The sequence below is a fragment of the Eschrichtius robustus genome, chromosome 5, assembly GCF_028021215.1.
Source record: "Eschrichtius robustus isolate mEscRob2 chromosome 5, mEscRob2.pri, whole genome shotgun sequence".
NCBI classification, from domain to species: Eukaryota; Metazoa; Chordata; class Mammalia; order Artiodactyla; family Eschrichtiidae; genus Eschrichtius; species Eschrichtius robustus.
In genome coordinates this window covers 72,994,221-73,010,934 of record NC_090828.1, presented here as the reverse complement: position 1 = coordinate 73,010,934, position 16,714 = coordinate 72,994,221, and the positions used below count along the sequence as shown (strand labels likewise).

Below are 16,714 nucleotides of genomic sequence, written 5' to 3'. Positions count from 1 at the left end.
CACCGGCATTCAAAATGAAACAAAACAAAAACAAGAGCTTTCTTTTACTGGCTTAGGGATTTCTGTGGTATTGTTTTCCACTGTGTTGCATGAGCTCTCAGAGCGGGGTGTGACCCAATGAAAGTTGTGGGCTTCCCCACGCTGGTCACCCTCTCTGGGCCTCACCCTCTGTGGAGTAGCATTCAGTGCAGCAAGACCCTGTACCCCTGGAGGACTTGGACTGTCACACGAAATCGCTGGACACATACTTTGGACGATAAACACAAACCCTAGTCTTTGTGGTCCGAGGATGCCCAATGCTAGGTTTCTGGAAGGATACTTAAGAGAAAAGAGCTTATTTCTGTTGGATAAACAACTTTAAAGTCTCTCTGTTCATCTTTGAAACAGAGTGATGACCAGGAGGTAAACCCTAATAATTCTCCTCAAAAGCCTTTTAAGGTTTTATTTTTAGGAACTAATTGGAAATTAGATCCATGAAAATGAAAAGGTAGTGATTGGCAATTGAAGGTCGTCATTCACCTGGTCTCTGAACTTCTGTGTTTTAGGTTCCATAAAAATTCCTCCTGTAAGTGTATGTTGTCTTCTTTTGCAGTTTACATGAGAATATTTTGTGGCATAATGCTTGTTTTTCAAAACTGTCTTGGGCCCAAATTTTGGGCTGTGCATTGAAAATGAATGGAACCCTTTGGGTGGAGGAGTGGTGAAATGAGAAAATGTAAAAAAGTAAAAAGTTCCATTTTTTTCTCATCTAACATTGATTTTAAAGGACAGTTGAAAACTCGAGGCCTAGTTTCTCTTCCGAGTCTGGTGGATGTGTGATCTAACTGTAGTTATAAGTAACTTCTCAAACACCACTCAGAGTTCCTCTGGTCTCGTTGACCTCCCTTTTTCCTTTCTGCAATTACTGAATATGGCCCTTAAAACCCATGTAGGACTGAATACAGAATCTAGACTCTGTGATCTCATCACCACAAAAACAGACTCTAGGGACAGTCCTTCTTGCAGGAAGTCACCTCCCCTTGGGACTTCTGTGACTCTAATTTACAGAGCTGTCTTTGTCATCTTAAACTCAGAAAGGACTGCCCCCCCCCCCCCCCCGCCCTTACAGAGGTAGTAACAAATGGGTTGCTGTAGGTGGAGAAGGGGCCAGAGAGAAAGCACGTGTGTGCATCACCTGTTAGAGATGTAGTCATAAGAGTGCACGCAGGTCCTTGGGTGCTCTGGGCAGAGGGTCTGCATGATAGCGGGCATGTTGTGGGCTGTGATGGCTGCTCTTTTATATTTGTCTGTTGGCTGTGGTTGGGACAGTAGAGGCGACTGCCTTTTCTGCTGAGGTGTGTTTTGTGGAAGGAGGTTGGCTGAAGTCCTTGTGGCAGCTGCGAGATGGATTCCTTCCCTGGCTGCCAGAGTCTCGGTGAAGAGGCAGGTGATCCCTTTTATGAGTGAATAATAGGAGGATGCCTCAGATATTTGAGCTGCTGTGCACCAGGTGGTGCTGTCCTGCAGTGAATGCTTAAATACTACCAGTGAGGTCAGCAACCCGGGGAAGGAAAGACCTGGAGCGCTCAGAAGCCTTGGCAGAGTTTACGGGCTGTCGCTGAACATGAGGTGAGATTTGACAGGGTGACCACCTGGACCGTGTAGGTTTCTCCTCTGCGTTCTCCTTGAATGAGACCTCAGCTGTCCTGAAGTGGGGGGGTGGGGGGGGCAGACTGGACCTGTGCCCTGCCTCGGTCCCTGGTTTCCTCCCAGAGAAAAGCTCCCGTGCTCCGTTCTTATCTTTGAAGTCGCAGTGGGTAAGGGGGGCATGTCTTGTAGAGCTCATCAAACAGACTTAAAAGGGAGAAAAGGCCTCCACCCTTACTTTGCATGCACAAACCTATTACACTCCCGGTGCCCTGCCAAGGTGGTTTTGTTGGCCCCAACGTGACTACACACAATCCGTCCTCTTTGGCAGTGAAGCCCGGCAGCATTGCTGCAAGGGGATTGACTTGAGCCAGAGCCCGGTTGTCGGTGTGTTTGAGCATGGATAGCTCCCTTGAAAAAGAACATCTTCCAGAACCAGAGTAGCAGTAAAAAAGAATATTTCCCAAGGAAATGGACTCCGAGTCAGTCATGGAGAACCTCTTGTTGGAATCCTTCAGTGAACAAACATGCGTTGACATCTGCCTCTACTTGTGATTACAGCAGGAGGGTGATGTAGGCGACGGCAGGGAAGACCAGCCCTTGAGAAACGGGGAGGAGGGGAGGTCAAGGCAGCAGGAAGCAAATGCTAGAACGCAGGTACCCTCAAGGTGCTTTGAGTGCGGAGGAAGGACTGGCGAGTTTCCTTGGGGGTGGGGTGGGCAGGCAGGTGATACTTGAGCTGTGCCTGGAGGATGACTCATCCCCAGAGTGGGGGAGGGGTTTCAGGATGAGGGACTGGGGAGAGCAGAGGTGTGAGATTGGACGGTGTGTTCGGAAATGATGAGTCGTGTAGAGAGCTGGGACCTGTGAAGAGTGAGGTAGGAAATATGGGAAGAAAATGTTCTGGAGAACTTGAGCGCCCTGAGTGTTTTGGAGGGGTTCTTGGCTCGATATCTCAAACCTTTGAAACATTTGTGCGTTGGGCTGCAAACCCATTAGCGTCACTTAAAGAGAAAACCCCACATAGAGAAGGTACACTGCAGTACCTTGCTCAAGACAAGGGGCTTTCAGTCAATGTCCCTGGTCACTTGGACAGAGGGTATCGGGAGAAGGAATGAGTTTTCTTGCATTTGCCAGCCCATCACCCTGTTTTTTCCCCTGTTAAGAGTATGTAGATGCTGGCGGCTCTTTCCTCTCCATCACTGCTTTGTCTGGAGTCCTGGTTGTAGCTGGTTTTATAAGCTCTGTGCTTCTTGGGTCGGAGGACGAGTATGCTGACCGGTTTTCTTTTTTGCAGTTCTCTTCCCAGCTTTCTGTGGTCACAGGAACTTTCTGGGTGCCCCCGGAGTAAGACAGCGTCTCTCTGTTGCCAGCAAGTAGAGTCTGGGGTGAAGCGAGGTGAGTGAGACCCAGGGAGAATTCGTGCTCTGACAGACCAAGTTTCCCAAGATATGTTACTTTCTGAACAATTTTGAGGTCTTTGAAAGTGAACTGGGATTTTATTCAAAGAAATTTAAGAATAATTTTTTAAAAATTCGTGACTTAATTACGATGTTAAAGCACTCATTATTAATAATAGGGATGCATTGATTCATTCTTTTAAAACTTTGCTGACTTTTTTTGGTGCCCGTTTCAGGGTTTTTTGGTCTCTATGGTGCCTAGCACAGTGCTTTTCCACTAAAAACATTTAATATATGTTGTGTGACTGGCTTAATATCTTACAGTTTGCAAACAAAGAAGTAGAACTGATAAACATTTTCAGACTTTTAATACTGTCAGACTGGCTGTCAATTTTTTGGCTATTTTTTAAATCGAGATGTAGTTGGCGTGTAACACTATTAGTTTCAGGTGTACAGCATAACGATTCAATAGATGAATATATTGTGATGTCTCTTCTTTATCATGTCATTTTCCTGTTCCCCAATCCCCATGAAAAGCTTTTCAAGTTTAATTACAAACCTCCCTTTAGTTACCGAGACAAATAAGGAAATGTTTTCACCTGCCTTACCCAGCTGCTCTTCCCAGGTTGGTTTTTTAGGGCCACACCAGTTACAATGGCTTGGGTTCCATCTCCCATCTGCTCTACATACTGCCTTTTTTTTTTTTTTTTTTAATATATTTATTTATGGCTGCGTTGGGTCTTCGTTGCTGCACGCGGGCTTTCTCTAGTTGCGGCGAGCAGGGGCTACTCTTCATTGCAGTGAGCGGGCTTCTTATTGCGGAGGCTTCTCGTTGCGGAACACATACTCTAGGCGCATGGGCTTCGGTAGTTGTGGCACGTGGGCCCAGTAGTTGTGGCTCATGGGCTCTAGAGCGCAGGCTCAGTAGTTGTGGCACGCGGGCTTAGTTGCTCAGCGGCATGTGGGATCTTCCCGGACCAGGGCTCGAACCCGTGTCCCCTGAATTGGCAGGCAGATTCTTAACCCCTGCACCACCAGGGAAGTCCCTCTACATACTGTCTTGTTAACCTCTTCTGAGTGTGTCCTTCCCCTCCTGGGCCTTAGGAACTTTAAGCAAGTTGCTAAACTTCTCCTGTACTATGGTTTTCCTGTACTGCAGTCTTACATGTAAATTGTGAAACAAAAATACCTACTACAAGGGGTTTGGTGAGGCTGGAGGCTCCTGATGGTTAAGATTTTTGTTCTGTTTCTCCTTTTTTGTTTGTATTCCCTGTCTGCAGTGTGGAGCATATAGTAGGACTCAAATATTCCCTCTTTCCTTTAAGGAGAGAGAGAATTGGCTGAGAACTGAGTCTGTAATCCCATCCTAAGTGTGCACAGCTTGGAGGACTGTTGCTATCCATGCTCAGGTGCTTACAGTCGAGGCTGTGGCGCAGGAATCCCCAGGAGGTCCAGGACGGAATGGTTGACTAGGGACATTGAAGGCTCTGCCCTGGATCTCTTTTCTGTGGGTGCTGGAAATGCTCCTCCCTAGGAGATGGGGTCAAGGTTAAAGCTGCTTCCAAACCTCTGAGTATTCTTGAGACATCCATGTGACGCGCAGGTGCACTCTGCCATCTGTCCAGCATGGCTTGCTCGCAGGATTTCATATTCTGCGCTCACCCCTCCTGCCATGCCTTGCTCATCCATGAAGAACACAGTGGCCAATTGCCCCCCACCTCAACTTTGTGGGAATCCTGCCAAAAGGTAAAAGCTTCTCAACAGGAGCATGGCAGGGGAGTACACATCATAATCTCCTGTGAGGTTTTAAAGATTAGGGCACCAGGACTCACCCTAGGTCTGCTGAACTGGAATTTGGGGGATGGGGAGGGCTTCCCTGCTATCTGTGTGTGTGTTTTAAGAAGCTCCTCAAGAGGTGATGGTGTGTAACTTCTTGAAAGATATTTGTATGTGGAGTAGACTTAAAAAAACAAAAACCTCTTTCTGAGCCTGAGCAGATGTTTGGGGGCATTATTTTTGAACTCTGCTAACTAGTTTAACCGGTTTATACTGCCAAGCTGAACAGTCCCTTGTAGTGCCATAATTTGCATCGTAGAACCATTTTATAACTTTTATTTAAAATTGCATAGGACAACACTTTCTACGGCTGTAAGTATACGAGGAATGAGGAAAATGACATTGAAGAACAATTTACTAAATTTAACGAGAGCTTAGGCTTATTTAGAAATCCAGGTGGGAATCTGCTTAAATGGAATTTTTACCACTGTATGCAGGGATTTGCATATTGAAACCAAAGCCTTTCCGACTCGTGGTAACACATTTCTCAAAATAATGTTGAAATAGCAGTTTATATGCATTGCCCTAAGAGAGTTATTGGACAGGAAATTTATCTAGTAAGTTAGACATTTTTTCCTCCTCCAGTTTTTGGGTGGTAGAGAATTTAAGCTAATTTTTCTTTTTTCTTTCCCTGGGGACCAGCTTCAAGGAAATAGGAGCTTAATAGCAAAGATCATGTTAAATGGCTTTTGTGGTTTTTAACTATGTCTCTTTTGCAAATTTCCCTTTCTCTGGGGAAAAAAAAACTCTGCAATCTGTTGTTGTTTGAGGTTTTAATAACTTGATGGGTTTGGAGAACGGTGAGTGTCTATTTTGAAATCAAAGGATCTTACCGTTTAAGGAGAGACCTTACAGATGATCTGCTATCTGGTTTCCAACACCTCAACTTTATAGAAACTGCTCCTAAGGTCACAAATGGCCTCTAATCGGACTCGTGACATGACTTTTCTGTAGCACTTGATATATTGATCACTCCTCATTTGAAACTTTCTCCTTTGGGTTCCTTTGCATTTTTCCTACTTTTCTCCTTTCGTTTCTTCCTAGGTCCTGCTCTTCCTGCTGTTAAATGTTCATGTTCCCTGGGCTTGCATCCTTGGTGGTTTGCTTTTAGTCTGCTCAGCCTCTTCGGGGAGCTTCAATATTCCTGTGGCTTTAGCCACCACCCACATGTTAATGACCCCCAAGTCTTTCTCTGAGTTCACCCTTGTCTTAAACAATCTTTTGGACATTTTCTACTTGGATGACTCATATGTACTTATAACTTGAGTTATCCAAACTGAACTCATTTTCCTCCTAATTATTGCCTGCTTTCCACTCTCCACCTCCCAAAGTTCCCTCACCCCCGTGCTTCTGTCTGTTTTTCCCACTTTGGTCATTGGCACTATTCAAGCCAGAAATGTGTGACTCATCCTTCACCCTCCCTCACTCAGTCAGCTCCATATCGTAATTGGCGATTAAGTTCTATCATTTTAATATCCCAAATAAGAAAGGAAAAGGCCATTCCAGTGACATTTAATTGGGCCTTAAAAGTTGTAGTTGGGCTGTATAAGCAGATGTAATAACATGAGACGGTCATGACCATTTATGTCATATACATTTCTTGCTAGGCAGAGTCCTAGGTACTTATCATGTTGTTTCTAATTCTTACAGTTATTTTGTAGTATGTCATCTCTGTTACAAAGGAGGATTCTAAGGTTTAGAGAGTTTAAGTTACGGGCCCAGGATCACAGGGTAGGTAAAGCATGGTGGGTTAGGATTGGGGGATTTTAACCCTATGGATTGGTCTGCCTGCCTCCAGAGCCTTTACCATCATGTCATTCTGTCTTGTTCTGTTCCCATGATGCCACAGATTTAGATTTCTAGTGAGTAGGTTGACTGTGTTGAAGGCAGGAGCTGGGTCTTACTCAAATTTCTGTGTGACCGTGTGTTTGTATGTGTGTGACCGTGTGTGTGTGTGACCGTGTGTGTGTGTGTGCATTTTTTTTTTTTTTTTTTACATAGTAGGTGATAAAGACAAGACTCTTATATGGCAAAACCATGGTCTATGTCTTCTGTGGCTTCATCTGGGTTCAATCCCTTGTTTTCCTATTAGCTGTGCACTAGCTGGGTAGCCTGAGATAAGGACGGTAGCGTCAAGCTGCTTATCCTTGCAGGGTTTTTATGGGAAAGTGCTTTAAAATTCAGGGACATTTTTGAGAAATTCTGTTTAGTTGTGGAAGTTGATAGTTGGCCAGCCCAGATGAGCCTCATTTTTTGGTTTTAAATGACAGCATGTGAAAATATAAACTCTTCTGGACCTCTGGTCATGCTGATCAAATCATTCGTGTGCTTGCAGTAATAAAGGCAGAAAAGTCCCTTCCAAGTAAAAACCTTGTTAATGAGAATAGTATATATAGATCTGATTTTTTGCTCTTAGTTCTGAATATAACTTTTGGAACAGATGAGGCTATGATCTGTGAAACCAGATAGTACATATTTAGGTCTAGGCAAGTGAATTAAAGCAGAGTCTACTGAAGTTTTTTCTTCTGTTTGATTGATCTTAGGAGGATGGACTTCAAGATGTGCTGTACCGAAACCATCCCTAAATCCTGGCACAGACGGTTCTGCATTTTGTTTCCTCATAGCTCTCTCCTTTCGCCCTGTCCTGAGAAGGAAATGCTGTTTGTTTTCCGTCGTAGTTCTCCCTTTTCCATCATATTTTGGTAACAAGGTCCTCTGAGGAGAGGGTCCCCTTTAGTGAAGGTTTAATGGTTTCTAAATTCCACAGTGACAAATTGGTTTTATATATTCTGTCTTTAGGCCCCATGCTGTGCAGTAGAGGCTGGTCTTGTACATCATTTAATTTCAGGATCCAAGGCTTAGGGTGCCAAAAGTGAGGGTCTAGTGTTCTTCAAGAGAAGAAATGGAGTGCCGTGTTAAGAGGGAAGGTGTGGCCTGGGCAGGCTACGAAGTTTCTCTGACTCTCAATTTCTTTATCCCCTCCTTTCATCAAAGAGGACAATTACAGTCCCTACCTCCTCCTTGCTGTGAGGACTAAACCAGACACTTCACAGTGAAAAACGTAACGGTGCCTGCTACTGGGTGCATTTGTGTCCCCACCTCTGCTGTTATTTTTATGGTGGTTTGTTGGATTCGTGGAGTAAAGGTCTTCTGTTTGTTACAGATTTACAGTATTGATAAGAAGAGATAATCGTAAAAAGTCATAACATAAGTCTGAGTTGGAGATGAATGGCTTTGTGGTTTTCAGTGAGTTATCAGTACATTGAAATATGGGCCTTATTAGGTTTGTGAGAAGGAATAAGGGAATTGGCTTGGGAAGTTGGACTACATAAAGACAAGGGCCAGGTATTTATTATTTTATATCCAGCCCTGTTGCAGACTTGCATATTTTTCTGTACCAGAAAGATGTTTCAGTGAGACCGTGACAACTTAGTACATCTGTGCAACATCTTCATTTTATCTAGAACAGCTTCACATCTACTGTCTCTAATTCAAAGTCATTCAAGAAACATGTGTTCTACTGGGTTCTAATTGGGCTGTTTTTCCTTTAAGAAGGCATTGGGCCCGCACACACATTTAGGAAATAACTTTGTAACTGTGTTCATGTACTGTGTATAAGGAACCTTTCCAGTTTGAAGACTGTAGTTTCTGCAACTCATGCCCTCACCCCCCAACTTGAAAGGAGAGTGATCTCTGTGTATATGTATGTGCATGTGTGGTTTCCATGCCACTTCACAATACGAATTTTGTTCCTTAGGTCTGAGGTATGTTTCATACTTGTCTGTATGTGTTGAGAGGTGGTGACGGAATCCATGATCAAAGGTTTCACTTGCAGAGTTAAAGGGCCTTAATTGAACCTTTCACTGTGTTTTAGAGAAAAAAAAAAAAATCTGATGTTCATACCTGGCATGTCACATAACTTCAAGTGTAAAGCTCGAACTTCATAGGTTTGATTAAAGTTTTATCTGACTTCTAAAAATAACGTTTGTAGTCTCCATGCATAGGAATTCTGTAATTCAGAACTTAGTCGATGTGTTTTTTGCTGTTGGGTTGGGGTTGAATGCCTCCAGTTTAGCTCAGAGCTACCATCCCAGCTCTTCTGGAAACTGCACAAGGCTTTCATCTTTCTGGGAAGTGTGGCTGGTGCCACAGCTGTAACAGTGAGCCAGATTTAGGTAATTTTATTAGTCTAGAAAAAGTATTACACTTTTGCAGCTGTTGTTGTATGTCCCTTATCATGGAAACAAAAACCGTCTCGGTTACCCAGGATCCATGAGAAATTGGCAATGGCCCAGTGTAAGTCCATGTATTTTGGACTCTGAATTATATTTATCTTCATAGGGCATCCCCTGTGAAGGCATGCAGCTGGGGAATGGCCTGACTGTATGAAGCAGAGAGGGCAGAAGAGGCCAAGCCTTGGGTACCAGTCTCACTAGGAAGCCTGATCCAGTTAACTGGAAGACTATACTTGCTAGACCTTAAATACCTTTTAAAAGGGTAAGAAGAGCATCCATGAAAACAATAAAACCAACGTAAAACACACTTGTCCCCAGTATTCACCCTGGCTTTCCCGGTTTTGAAATATTGTCTCACGCTGTAAATTTCTACAGCTCTCTCTCTTGCAACGCCAGGCTGGCTATTGTGAGTGAGTTAGTAATTTGGTGGTGATGGACTTCCTTTTTAAATAGAACTTTTACAGACTACTCTGAAAACTAATCCTGGAACTTGGCATTTAAATGTTAAGAGTGGTGCATATGTGGAATACCCAATCTTGCTATGTGTACCCATCAGTAAGTTACCATTTAATTTCCTGAATTTCAGTTGTTCCATGAGTGGTATAAAACTGAGCTACTGTTTCTCTAGAAACTCCTGGGCTATTAGCAGAGCTTTTGGCAAGTCTGAGTAATTGTTCTGTTGGGACTGACTCTGATTCTCTGGGTCAGGGTCCCCAACTCTTAGGGTCATTGGATGCACTTCAGAGGGTCTGTGAATGTGGGTTGGGTGAGTGGGTGAAGAAAAAAAAGTACATTTTTATTTTCACTGTCCTCTAGCCAAAATGTGTTTTTTTTCCTCCAATCATGAAAGGGGCCCATAAACCATGTACCATCAGCACCTGTGGCCTTGCCACTTACAAATTACAAACTTTTGTATCACACTGTGAGAGATAGTTTAAGCTATCAGTTATGCCTACCACTGCTCAGAAAACTACAGTAGCTCTTAGACCTGCTCTTGGGTCATGTTATTTATGCATTAAGAAGCACACATTATTATTATCACAGGTTGCTTTCTAAATATTTTGATGTCTGTTTCAATATAATTGATTTTCTTTGTAATCGCATTTTCTATGTCAAAATCACTCAGGAACATTCTGATTGGAGGGTCTAGATTGCTGAAGCAGCCCATGGCACTGAAAAGGTCACATGCTCCTGCCTTGGATGGCACCCTTGTATTATCTTGCCTGTCTTCCTTTGAGACTGGATTTGTTAACATTTAAAAAGAAAAAACAAACCTCTACATGTTTGGCTTTTATTTCCTAGCATCGGTTGTCTTTGACTTTTATCATCTAGAGCTCTGGTATTCCCCCCATTTTGGGGCTGTTGGAATGGATTAAAAAATAAAGCCACCACCCGTTCCCATGTGATCTTTCTCATGGGCCCCCGTGGCAGTCGCACTTGGAGATTGCTTACTGCAGCCAAATGTTTATGGCCCAGAATGGTTTCCCTTACAAATTTCAGCTAAGAACATAGTGATCCATGTGTTGAGATATTTGCTTTAGCTGTGGGAAGAGGTGATCCTGTGGGGCTCGTATGAATTTGATTCAGCTCTCCACTGCATTATCACTGCAGGCATTCCCTAATTTATTTTAGAACTTGATGTCCAAGGTTAAGACCATATTACATTTATTGGACTGTGTAAAACAGCCCAGAGAAGGAAAGCTTGGGCACCAGGCCATTCCCTGCCCCAGCCCATCACCTTTTAATAAGCTTCATACAATTCATTCTAGTGAGAAATGGGCAGCTTTTTTGTTGTTGTTGTTGTTTTTGAGCTCCTCTTGAATAACGTAGTTCCGAATTTCCGGGTAAGTGTTAGGAACAGGGGAAGCATTGCCCATGTGGCACAGAGGTCTCTGCCCCCAGATAATCTTCCTCGTTGGCAGTACGGCCCATCTCCGTGTTCTCCCCCTGTGAGCTCATGAGTTGAAGAGTGCTCTTTTTGTTGCATGTATTTTGTTGGTGTGATGCCTCCAGATCATACACATTGACAACACTGTAGTTTGAAGTAACTCTGATAAGGTTCTGATGAACTCAGAACTTGAGGGAGTGGACAGGAGGTGTCTTTCAATAGAGGTAGATTCTCTTTTTCAAGATAGATTGAGGCATGGGATGCCTCTCTGGGGGTGGCGGGGGGGTTGTGTTTGTGTGTGTGTGTGTGCACGCGTGTATGTGTGGCCAAAGATGATTTTTTTTCCCCCCTATTTGACAGTTTTGTCTGTTTTACCACCTCACCAGGCCCCTGGGAGCTCATCTCTCATTTTTATCCAAAAAAGTAGGCATAGGATAGGGACTTCATGGTCAGGCTCTGGAGCAAAACTGCTTGGATGGGCCCCCATGAGCTATGTGACCCTGGGCAAGTCCCAGCCTCTCTGTGCCTTCGCACAATGGAGATATTAGTAGTACCTTCCCTAGAGGGCGGTGGTGAGGATTAAATGACTGTGTGTGTGTGTGTGTGTGTGTGTGTGTGTGTGTATATATATATATATACATACATACATGTGTGTGTATATATATAAAAGTAAAGTGCTTAGAGCAGGGCCTGGAATATAATTAGTGTTAAATACATGTTGCTGGCTGCACATCAGAATCACCTGGGGGAGTTTAAAAAAAAAAAACTACATGGGTATTGAAAACTCCCAACTTAATGAAATCAGGGCCTGGGGAGGTTAAAATCTTGTTCAGAGCATCATAGCAAGTCACTGACAGAAGTGGAGGAGGGATTTTGACGTCTCATATTCTGGGGCTTTAAGAGAAAGATCCATCTGTCAGCTCCGTAAGCAAGAAATCTTTGTGTAATGAATAGCTGCCTTTCACGGGGCATCTTTGAAGTTGTCTGACCTTTTTCACTTTGAGGCCAGATGCAGTGCAGTTTAAAAAATTTAATTTCTTTAGATTTATAAAACTGGGCTTCATTCAGCTGGCACTGATTGATTGAGTACCTTTACACTTTTTGAAAAATGGACTTTCTGACATGTCTTCAAGGTCTCTCCTCCTTTCATACTAAAGGCTTATCATCAACCCATGCCATAGACTCCTCAGGAGTTCCTTTTTCATCTGTGGTGATGGTTTATCAGCTACTGTGATTACAGTGGCCCTATGAACAAGAAATAAATCTTCCCCCTTACAGTGATAGCACCTACAGGTGGAAGAGACTTGATATTGTCCTGTCAAACGGGAAAGGGAGCAGTGTTCCTGTTAGACAGATGAGCCCGGGAAGGGTGAAATAACTTGCCCAAGGTCATTTTGTTAATGTAATGCCTCCTACCTTTACTCCGGGACCTGTAATTGTCACACATCAAGAAGGTGGTCAGGTTCATAGCTCTGTTGTGTGATACAAGTGGAAAACTTAACGGGAAGGAGAAGGGAAAAGAAAGGAGGATGTAATCAGAGGGTGGTTGTTAGGGAGCTAACTGCTGTATGAGGGTTGGGACTGGGGTCTCCAGTCGCCATAAACCTTCCACAGGGGAGCATCCTGTGATCCTGGTCACATCCTGCACGGAGCTGTGTGAGAAAGGATGGGACCACATGCAAAGTCTGTGGTTCATATTCAAACCCTAGGTGGTTCTCTACGGGCTTTTGGCCTCATGGCCGCTGTGGCTCAGCGTTGGCTTTCTCCCAGCTCTCCTCAGCTGGATCCATAACAACGGTACTTTTCACCCTCATACAAAAGCCACTTTGTCCTTTAGACTTGTATTCTGTGCTCTCCTGGTCACCTCCCTGTCCCACCTTCCCTCAGTTCATTGAGGACTTTGGAGGCAGCAAGTGAGAGCCTGAGCTTTCAAGTCAGACCTGGGTTCAAGTCCCAGCTTGACCTTTACAAATTGTGTAACCTTGGGAAAGTTGTTAATCCCTCTAAGCCTTTGTTTCCTTATTAATAAAAAGGAATCAGTAAAACTGGTTGATAGATTATTTTTTTTTTAAGGATAAAATGAGATTACATATGAATGTAAAGCTCTTCCACTTACCTGATACACAGTAAACACTTAGTAAATAATAGCTGTTAGGGTGGTGGTTGATATCCCTAATCCTGCCTCTGTTACCGTAGGAAGCATCTGAATGGCCCTTCCCCAGACCGAGAATCAAGTGCCTTGACTTGTTTGCTTCCAACCTTCACTTGAGGACGTTCCACTTCAGCAAACCATGCTGTTGACCATCATGTGGGCTTTAACATTGTCTGGAATTGTTCCACATCCAAAGATTTAAAATTAAGAAGCCCAGACAGCCTTTTTCAGCTTCCTCATTCACTTAGTGTGACTGTATTTGCTCTTTGATCTCTTGGAGACACCATCCCTGCTCGCTCTGGCGGTCCTTCCTCTCAGGCCTCCACTTGCCTCCTGTCCAGCCTTGTTTCCATAGCACATCGCTCTGAGTACTCTTGTACAAGCACCCTTACCAATCTTGTTGCACCTGTGCTGCAAACACCCGATTACTGATCAAGCCTCTTGTCCTCCGGATGGTTCTTTCTTGGGGCTGAGCATCAGCGGATGGGGTTGCCCACTTTCATCATTTGGTGCTGTGTCTTGCTCTGCAGCCTTTTTGGGCAGTCAAAACTGTCCAGCTGTCCTTCTCATCTTGTGCTTGCCTTTCTCTCCTCTACAAGGACTATTCTGAACCTTCTCTGCTCCTCTCATACCGTAGTTTTACTTTATAGAGAAAATGGAGGCATGGACTTGTAGCTTCCTGCCCATGTTTGTTGACGGTGTTGTCTTCCTCCTCCATCATATTATACTTTGTGCTCCTCTTTGGTTGGCACAGAGTTGATACTCAGTAATGTGTGTAGAATGAAAAACCTGCAATTGCTAGCCCAATGCTTATTCCTTAATTGGGAAATTGGGTTGTAACCCTGTCTCTGCCATTTGCTGGCTCAGGAGAGTTGAGACAAGTTCCTCCAATGCTCAGGGCCTTGCATTTTATTTTATTTTTATTTTAAATTGATTGATTGATTGATTGCTGCGTTGGGTCTTTGTTGCTGCATGCAGGCTTTAGTTGCGGCGAGCGGGGCTACTTTGTTGTGGTGCACGGGCTTCTCATTGCAGTGGCTTCTCGTTGTGGAGCATAGGCTCTAGGTGCGTGGGCTTCAGTAGTTGTGGCTCACGGGCTCGGTAGTTGTGGCTCGCGGGCTCTAGAGCGCAGGCTCAGTAGTTGTGGCGCACGGGCTTCGTTGCTCTGCGGCATGTGAGATCTTCCCGGACCGGGGCTCGAACCCATGTCCCCTGCATTGGCAGGCGGATTCTTAACCACTGTGCCACCAGGGAAGTCCCATGGGCCTTGCATTTTAAATGAGGATGTTACATTTACTTAAATTTATTAGGCTGGCAGTGTGTTTTGAGGTACAGTTATTTCCTTTGAGAATTATAGGTGGAAAAATTATGTTCCTCCCCGATGTATCCATTGACATTGAAGTGAGAAAGCATACTGTGCTTGCTGGTGAAGCAGAGCAAGGTCTGGCCATCCAGAGTCCCACAGACTAGTGGAGGAAGCAGGTGGGTGAGCAATTAAAATAAGACCCAGAAGGCTTCTAAGAGGAAGCTTTTGAGGTGGGTTTTGAAGTGTGCTTGTGAAGTGTCTTTGCTTTCTCTAATAGATTAAGTATCTATGACTGTCTAGATGGTGGTGGTGATGGTAATAATGTCACAGTTATTTTGTCCTCTAGTTAGGTAGTGTCTTGCTGTTAGGTTGGGAGGTGGGTGCTTGGCTGAGGAATGTCCAGGTGAAGACAGCTTCTGGATGAGCAGGGGCTTTCTGCAAGACTGGTGCTCAATCTTGCTCCAGAGCCATCGGCCTGGGAGGCATGATTATTGCCAGGAACGCTGCCCTTGGTTATTTCCCTGTCTGAGCCCTTCCTGGTTTGAGGCAGAATGTATTGCTTTCAGGTTTTGGCTTTTCTGTTATTATACTTATCCCTTCTGTATGCATATTCGAAACGCCAAAATATAACCTGCCTGCAGCTGGTGCTTCTGAAGGCCTGATAACAGAACAGGTCCTGCTCTGGAGATGTACTATTCATCGTGTATAAGTCAGATAACTTTGGCCATAAACTTGGAAATTAGTACTTGGTATCAGAAGAATTCTTACATTATTATTCCAAATCCCTTGTGGGAGAGAATTGCTATTGATTTTGATTTCCCCTCCATAACAACCCTGCTATTCTTTCATTTAAGGAGATTTATTTAGTGTTTGTTGCAAGTAAGGTACTTTTTTAGGTGCCATTGGGGATTTGTAGAGTTCAACATTTTTTTACTGTGATTTTGATTGATAACCATCTGTAAGTACAAAGTGGGATGTGGAATTAAAGATACCTTTTGACTGTCATGGCCTGGGAAGGCTTTATGGATGAGATAGTGTTCAAAGTTGAATGGAACAAATCCCTTCACAATCTAGAAAAATGTCTCTTGTAGCCAGAAACAGGTAGCTTCTTCATATTTTCTTCCACAAGTGAAATTTCTTTTTTGTCAAGTGTTATCAAAGTGAAAACTTCTTTAAACAAACTTGTATATAGTAATTTTTTAGCAACTTGAAATACTGGCTTAGGAGAGTCAGATTTTTTTTTTTTTTAATAATGAGAGCCTCTGGGAACTACAGTTTTGTCTTTTATTTTATTTATTTATTTATTTATTTATTTACTATTTATGGCTGTGTTGGGTCTTCGTTCCTGTGTGAGGGCCCTCTCTAGCCGCGGCAAGCGGGGGCCACTCTTCATCGCGTTGCGCGGGCCTCTCATTATCGTGGCCTCTCTTGTTGCGGAGCACAGGCTCCAGACGCGCAGGCTCAGCAATTGTGGCTCACGGGCCCAGTCGCTCCGCGGCATATGGGATCTTCCCAGACCAGGGCTCGAACCCGTGCCCCTGCATTGGCAGGCAGATTCTCAACCACTGCGCCACCAGGGAAGCCCAGGAGAGTCAGATTTTTAAGGACACTTTTCTCAAAACAACTTGTATATCTTTCTACAGAGTATTTTAAATATGGGTTGAAAATGATTTCAATCTAATAGGGAATTTCCACTTAATTTTGTGCATCCGAACTTAAACATTTGAGTTCAAACTTCATGCCCAGAACTCTTTTACATTCATATTACTCGTGACTGTAAATTTACTTTGCTTTTAATAACTTAGGCAAAAAGACGTCAGGTTTGAGTATAAGACAAACCTAACTCTAAAGAAAAGAACAGCAGAATTAGAGATACAATTTGTAGAATGGCTTTGAATAAAGAGGACCAAATGGTTGGGTCTGTGTGTCTTAGGGGATAAATCACAGCCGAATGGTGTCCTGTTTCCCAGCTCTGCATGTTAAGCAATACCAAGGGCCGCTTTTTTACTTACCATCACCATTGCTTTCTGGTTTCTTGATCAATAACCCCTTCTCCTCTCCCCCAGCTTTCCTGGACGAGGCGTCTGAATCCTAGAGAAGTTTGGTAACTTGTTCCCAGTCACAATGCCAGGACCAGGTCTCCTAATTCCTAGGCTCCTTCTACTACGGGGGGGGCGGGGGGTGGGCGGGAGGGGGTGCGGAATGGGAGAGAGACCTCCTGGAATTTCAAGTATTCTCAAGAGTTGGTTTTTCCCCAGCCTCCTGGGATCT

General features: G+C 44.0%; 1 protein-coding gene across 4 annotated transcripts in view; it reads left to right on the top strand.

Moving 5' to 3' along the window:
* The window catches only part of TANC1 (tetratricopeptide repeat, ankyrin repeat and coiled-coil containing 1), a 239,046-nt gene that overhangs the window by 51,823 nt on the left and 170,509 nt on the right, over positions 1-16,714 (top strand). For 3 of the 4 annotated variants that reach the window (XM_068545060.1, XM_068545061.1, XM_068545058.1), the window contains exon 2: positions 2,924-3,024. The exons of the other annotated variant lie outside the window; for it this stretch is intronic. The gene's annotated coding sequence lies outside the window, so the exon portion shown is untranslated. The remainder of the gene's footprint in view (positions 1-2,923; positions 3,025-16,714) is intronic. 4 annotated transcript variants of the gene reach the window in all.